We start from the raw sequence: 6,315 nt of genomic DNA on the forward strand, positions 1-6,315 counted from the left end.
CGGGTGTTACCATTTAGTGGTCAATTGTACGGAATATGTACTTCACTGTGCAATCTACTAATAAAAGTTTCAATCAATCAATCAAAAACCAGTCTGCCCCACAACAAGAAGATAGAGAAAAAGAATGAGCTAATTGACTACAATGGGCAACAATGGTGGACTCGCACACAGCTCCTCGGGTAAATCTCTACCATACATGGAGATATTTGCTGACGTCACAACTAGAAAAAACACCACAAATCGGGCAAATTCTAAATGACTCATTTGGAGGAAGAATGAAGGAAGGCAAGATTGTTCCATAAATAGCTCTGCCATGCCTCCATGGTCCATCCATCCATCCATCCATTTACCGCCGCTTATCCGAGTCCGGGTCACGGGGGCAGCAGTCTAAGTAGACATGGACAGACTTCCCTGTCCCCGGCCATCTCCACTAGTTCCACAGGGGGACATCGAGGCGTTCCCAGGCCAGCTGTGAGACATAAGCTGAGTCCCAATTCAGGGTCTGCAACCTTCGAAGGGCGAATTTGAAGGCCGCTTACGTCACAACGCTGCGCGAAGGCTGTCCCAATTCATTCAAATTCGAAGGCTCCTCCAAATGCAGCCGACGAATGTGCCCTCCTTTTTCCTGTATTCAGAGGATGCACCGCGACTATCCTTCGTGGCCTCCCATATCCCAAGATGCATTGCGCGCCTTTGTTTAACCCGGATCTTTTTGACGATGGCGGCAAATACAAGCAGCGGCAGCGAATGCACTTTCAAATGTAAGTATCCTCCGCAGGCTAGACTGTCCCATTTAACAACGGGTGACGCATCTTTCGGAGGTGCCTCCGAAGGTCCAGCCTTCTGAGGCTGTGTAGCCCGGGTCCTCCGAAGGATGCAGACCCTGAATTGGGACACAGCTATAGTCTCTCCAACATGTCCTAGGTCTGCCCCGAAGCCTCCTCCCGGCTGGACATGCCCGAAACACCTCACCAGAAGGGCGTCCAGGAGGCAGGCATCCGTTGTAGATGCCCGAGCCACCTCAGCTGGCTCCTCTCGTTGTGAAGTAGCAGCGGCTCTACTCTTCATCTCTCCCGATGACCGAGCTCCTCACCCTATCCCTAAGGGTGATCCCACACATCCTGCGGAGAAAACTCATTTCTGCCACTTGTATTCGCGACCATGTCCTTTTGGTCATTACCCAAAGCTTGTGACCATAGGTGAGGGTAGGAATGTAGACTGACTGGTAAATGGATAGCTTCGCCTTCTGGCTTAGCTCCTTCTTCACCTCAACAGACCAGTGCAGTAATTGCGTTACTGCCGACGCTGCATCAATGCGTCTGTCAATCTCGCGTTCCGTTTCCCCATACTCGTGAACAAGACCCCAAGATACTTGAACTCCTCCACTTGAGGCAAAACTTCACTCCCGACCCGAGGGGTGCAGTCCACCCTGTGCCGACTGAGAACCATGGCCTCAGATTTGGAGGTGTCGATCCTCATGCCAGCAGCTTCACACTTGGCTGCAAACCGTCCCAGTGATGGCTGAAGGTCCCAGCCCAATGAAGCCAACAGGACCACATCACCTGCAGAAAGCAGAGATGTGATCTTCTGACCACCAAACTGGAATCCCTCCACACCCTGACTGCGCCTAGAAATTCTGTCCATAAAGATAATGAACAGGACCGGTGATAAAGGGCAGCCTTGGCGGACTCCAACGCCCACTGGGAACATGTCTGACTTAGTACCGGCTGTAGATTAACTACGATCAAAGTATTGGACAGGACGTCGGAAATGTGTAAATAAAGTTGTACTTTATATAAGGAAAAATGGGCATACAAAACGGTACAAAACGATCCCTTTATCTTGTTATCATCTGTCGTTCATTCATTCACCCGTTGGCTCGTAATGCTCAATCTCAACAACCACAATTCACCTGCTCCCGGTCTTTTTTAACATCCGGTTTGCCGCAATAAATTGTGGAACATGGCCATCCATTTTTTCTACCGCTTATTCCCTTCGGGGTCACGGGGGGCGCTGGAGCCTATCTTAGCTACAATCGGGCGGAAGGCGGGGTACACCCTGGACAAGTCGCAATGAAGTAGAAAACAACTCAATTCAGTGTCAGTGTTTCTCAAATAATCAATATCAAATACATGTATAAAGAAAATCAATTCCCTTTTAACTCTTTTTAACTGTAAATAATAATAGATTAATTTATCAGCAATTAAATCAAGTATGCAAATTATGAATGATCATCACACATGAACTATATAATCCATAAATTACAACACCGGCAATGCGAACCAGACTCCTGCACCACTTGCACAGGGATCAAATGGCCCGTAGCAACGGCTGCCTCCATGGTTTTATTTCAAATTGTCACAATTTATGCAGGTCCTAAAAACACAAAAACAGGTACCATCCATCCATCCATTCATCCATCTTCTTTCGCTTATCCGAGGTCGGGTCGCAGGGGTAGCAGCCTAAGCAGAGAAGCTCAGACTTCATTCTCCCCAGCCACTCCTCCCTGGGGATCCCGAGGCGTTCCCAGGCCAGCTGGGAGACATAGTCTTCCCAACGTGTCCTGGGTCTTCCCCGTGGTGCCCTAAACACCTCCCTAGGGAGGCGTTCTGGTGGCGTCCTGACCAGATGCCCGAACCACCTCATCTGGCTCCTCTCCATCTGGAGAGGTACAAGTACCAATAGGTAACAAAAGTTGATTTTGTCTAATAGGTCCCCTGGTATGTTTGATTCCTTCTGACTGACTCAAAAATTGTCAAGAACAGCAATACAACAGTGAAAGGGCTTGGGAGGTTAAAGGCTACATAGGGCATCAGTGCGCTAACAGATAGATGAGCCTGCCCAATGTATACGCCCCTTAACTTCACGAAGGGAAAAAATATATTAAAAAAATCAAGCTTCACTACATGTTGTTCAAATAAAACCTGAAACGCTGCCAAATATCCATCAGTTAGATGTGGAAAATGTAAGTTTTCTTTTTTTGTTTTTCCGTAGGCTAACCTAGCATTATGTTGCTGTTAAAATGTGACTAAGTTTATATTTCCATCCCAACTCATATCATTGCTGTATTTTATGTATGGCATCTTTAACGTTGGACAAGTGCAGAGTTACAGTATAAACAAGAATAAAATGCACAATAGCACTTTTCTAAGTCAGTGCGTGTTTTTGGACCGCCAAAAATATCTGTTTGTCATCTGTACATACATTTTAGCACTGAGTAATTGTATGTATTTATTTTTTTAATTTTTATGAGCCTCATCTTTTGTTCTATATTTCATTAGTATTTATTGTGTAATCAGCCTGACCGGGCCTGTGGGATTTATTTTTTACTGGCGTAAAGCACTTTGTGTTACCATTTGCCTCTGCATGAAATGGGCTGTATAAATACAGCTTGATTGATTGATTGATTGGTGACCTAAGCCTGGATATTAATCTTTCTGATTAACACATTGTTTCATGTAATTTCACAAGATTTATCCTGTTAGATTTAATTATTGAATACAATTAAAAAGGCCAAAAAGGCTAAGAATCCCTGATCTAAGTCACACACGCTTTAGCTCATTAGCATTAAAGTTATAGACACATAAAACAGCTAATATAAGTAGCGCTTACTAAAACAACTTATAAAAAGGTTAGATTTTGGCCAACAGATTTCCAATATACAATTTTGAGGCCGATAACATTGATTTAAAATCCTTTAAAAAATATACTATAATATGGGATTTTCAAGTACACATCTGAGTAAGATCCAATATAAGTGTATTATAAGTGCTGTATCAAAAACTCTGACTTAAGAAACATGGAAATAAATATTCCACTGGCCAATCATATTACATATCAAAGCTGCATTACATTGTCTTTCATAAGGACCGTGTATTGGTTGGGTTAGCCAATGCAAGTGTTGCATACCATAAATTTGATGATTAATACGTTTGATATTGACACTTGCCCTAAAATAAGCAATGTCAAAAACAAAAAAACAAAAAACAGAGACATAAAACACCGCCGCCCCTCCTCCTCTGCCCAAGCTCCCACTGTGCAACTCTGGAATAAAAGCAACAGGACAGTCTGAGAGGCTTGCCCAGATCACTACATGGCTGCATGATCATGCCTTGTGAGGGTCTATTTCCCCCAAGTGTGTGTGCTGCATGCCACATTCCTCACACGCAGAGTGGCGGAAAGGGCAGTGGCCCCTCATCGGCAGAGGTGTATGCCTAAGGGGAGTATGAGGGGGGATGGGGGAGGAAGGGTGGGTTGGCATGGAGGCAAGTGATTGACGGCTAAGGCAAGATCGCCACATGAGGCAAACAGGTGGATTTGGAAATACTGTAACTACTTAATCATTTTTTATATTAAGTCATTTGTGAATTTTAATTTATGTTTCCCAGTGTTTGCATTAAGTAAAAAAAAAACTTTTTAAAGTGTCTCAAGTACTACAGTAAATTGAGTACCGTAATACTATACCATACATGCTCCAATTAATGTTCCTATTCAATTAACGGTCATTCTCTCCTATAGTCCAAGGATATCTAATTAAAGCAAAAAAGTGGTCATTAACAACTGTGGCTGTAAGCAAGCACCCAGGTATACTGTATGTAATTTGTCAGGTAGCCACATAACTCAAAGTTATGGACACATTTTGATGAGATTTTCAGGACATGCCATAAAGGGGATACTCAAAAAGTGATTCGATTTTAGGATCATTGTCTGGATTTTGATTTTTTTTCCCCAAGGATTCTTTATTGTTGGGAGCTAGCGCCTGGTGGAGGATTGAGTGTTTTTCTCATTTACAATCAACCAATCAGTGGCTGGGCAGTTTGCTTCTTGCTGCTCTTACAGCATTAGGTCTGTTGCTACGGTCTTTTAATATACTTGTTGGAAAAAGGCAATGTTGTCAAAGAGAGGTATGTTGTAATTTCCACTTTCTCATGAACTCCAAATAATTATTAATGAAAAAAAAAACTTGTTATATAAAAGTTTTGCAACTCTTATGCGATAGCCTCGAGGACCCTAACTTTAGAAAGGGTTGTAAGCATTATATCATACCCTCTTCCAGCAGCGTTGAGCACGCAAACTACACTCCATGTAACACACAGTGGTAATGTATGTTGTCAGCTAATGATTGTGATTAGGCAATTCGCAACATTACCAACATTAGCTATTATTAAATGTATAAAAAAAATATGTATAGCCTATCGTTACATCAACAGGACCGCAAATTGTTAGTTTCTTCTCTGGGACTGCTTTTGGGCACGTTGACATGCTTCGGGCATGGAAGTGTGTATGAGACAATCATGAGTGACAGCAATTTACACCAGACCTTTTACATGGGCCGACTAAATTTTCCATCCATCCATTTTCTACCGCTTGTCCCATTCGGAGTCGCGGGGGGTGCTGGAGCCTATCTCAGCTGCATTCGGGCGGAAGGCGGGGTACACCCTGGACAAGTCGCTACCTCATCGCAGGCCAACACAATCAGACAGACAACATTCACACTCACATTCATACACTAGGTTCAATTTAGTGTTGCCAATCAACCTATCCCCAGGTGCATGTCTTTGGAGGTGGGAGGAAGCCGGAGTACCCGGAGGGAACCCACGCAGTCACGGGGAGAACATGCAAACGCCACACAGAAAGATCCCGAGTGCAGGATCGAACCCAGGACCTTCGTATTGTGAGGCACATGCACTAACCCCAATTCCACCGTGCTGCCCAACTAAATTTTTATTCTATATAATTAGTAATTGTTAAATATATACAGTATATATTTAATTTTTAATAAATATGTTCTTTCAATTCGTTAATGGTAACATAAGCGAAACGTTTGTGTTCCTGTTACATGTTTTTGGTTTGAAAAACGTAACTTTTAAACAAATTGCAAACAGTCACTTTAATGACTTGCTGTTTTTGTGGCTAAGGTGACTCAACACCAGAATAATTACAGCATTTACATTAAATAATTTCACTTAATACAAAGAAAGTATTACTTCTATTAGCTGGAGCAATGTGTACTTAATGTTTTGGCCAGGGATCAGCACTGTGTAAATCCGCTCCAGCTTTCTCAATCTCACCCATATGGAAGAGCGATAAGGATCCCAATTACCAGTCTCACAGCTGGACAGCACCCCCCCCCATCCATGCCCCCCTTTGCTTTCAAGTGGTGCTATGGGCCGACAGCAAATCAGCACCGGGACGTCTGACCTGCATTCTCGCTCTTGTGTGCAGCAAGGATGCATGTGCTCGCTCACCTTTGGTTTGCGTGATCTGAGCTTAGATCAAGTTCATTCAATTTCAGTAAGTCTTTGATTGAGATCA

Source organism: Nerophis lumbriciformis, linkage group LG33, assembly GCF_033978685.3.
Source record: "Nerophis lumbriciformis linkage group LG33, RoL_Nlum_v2.1, whole genome shotgun sequence".
NCBI classification, from domain to species: domain Eukaryota; kingdom Metazoa; phylum Chordata; class Actinopteri; order Syngnathiformes; family Syngnathidae; genus Nerophis; species Nerophis lumbriciformis.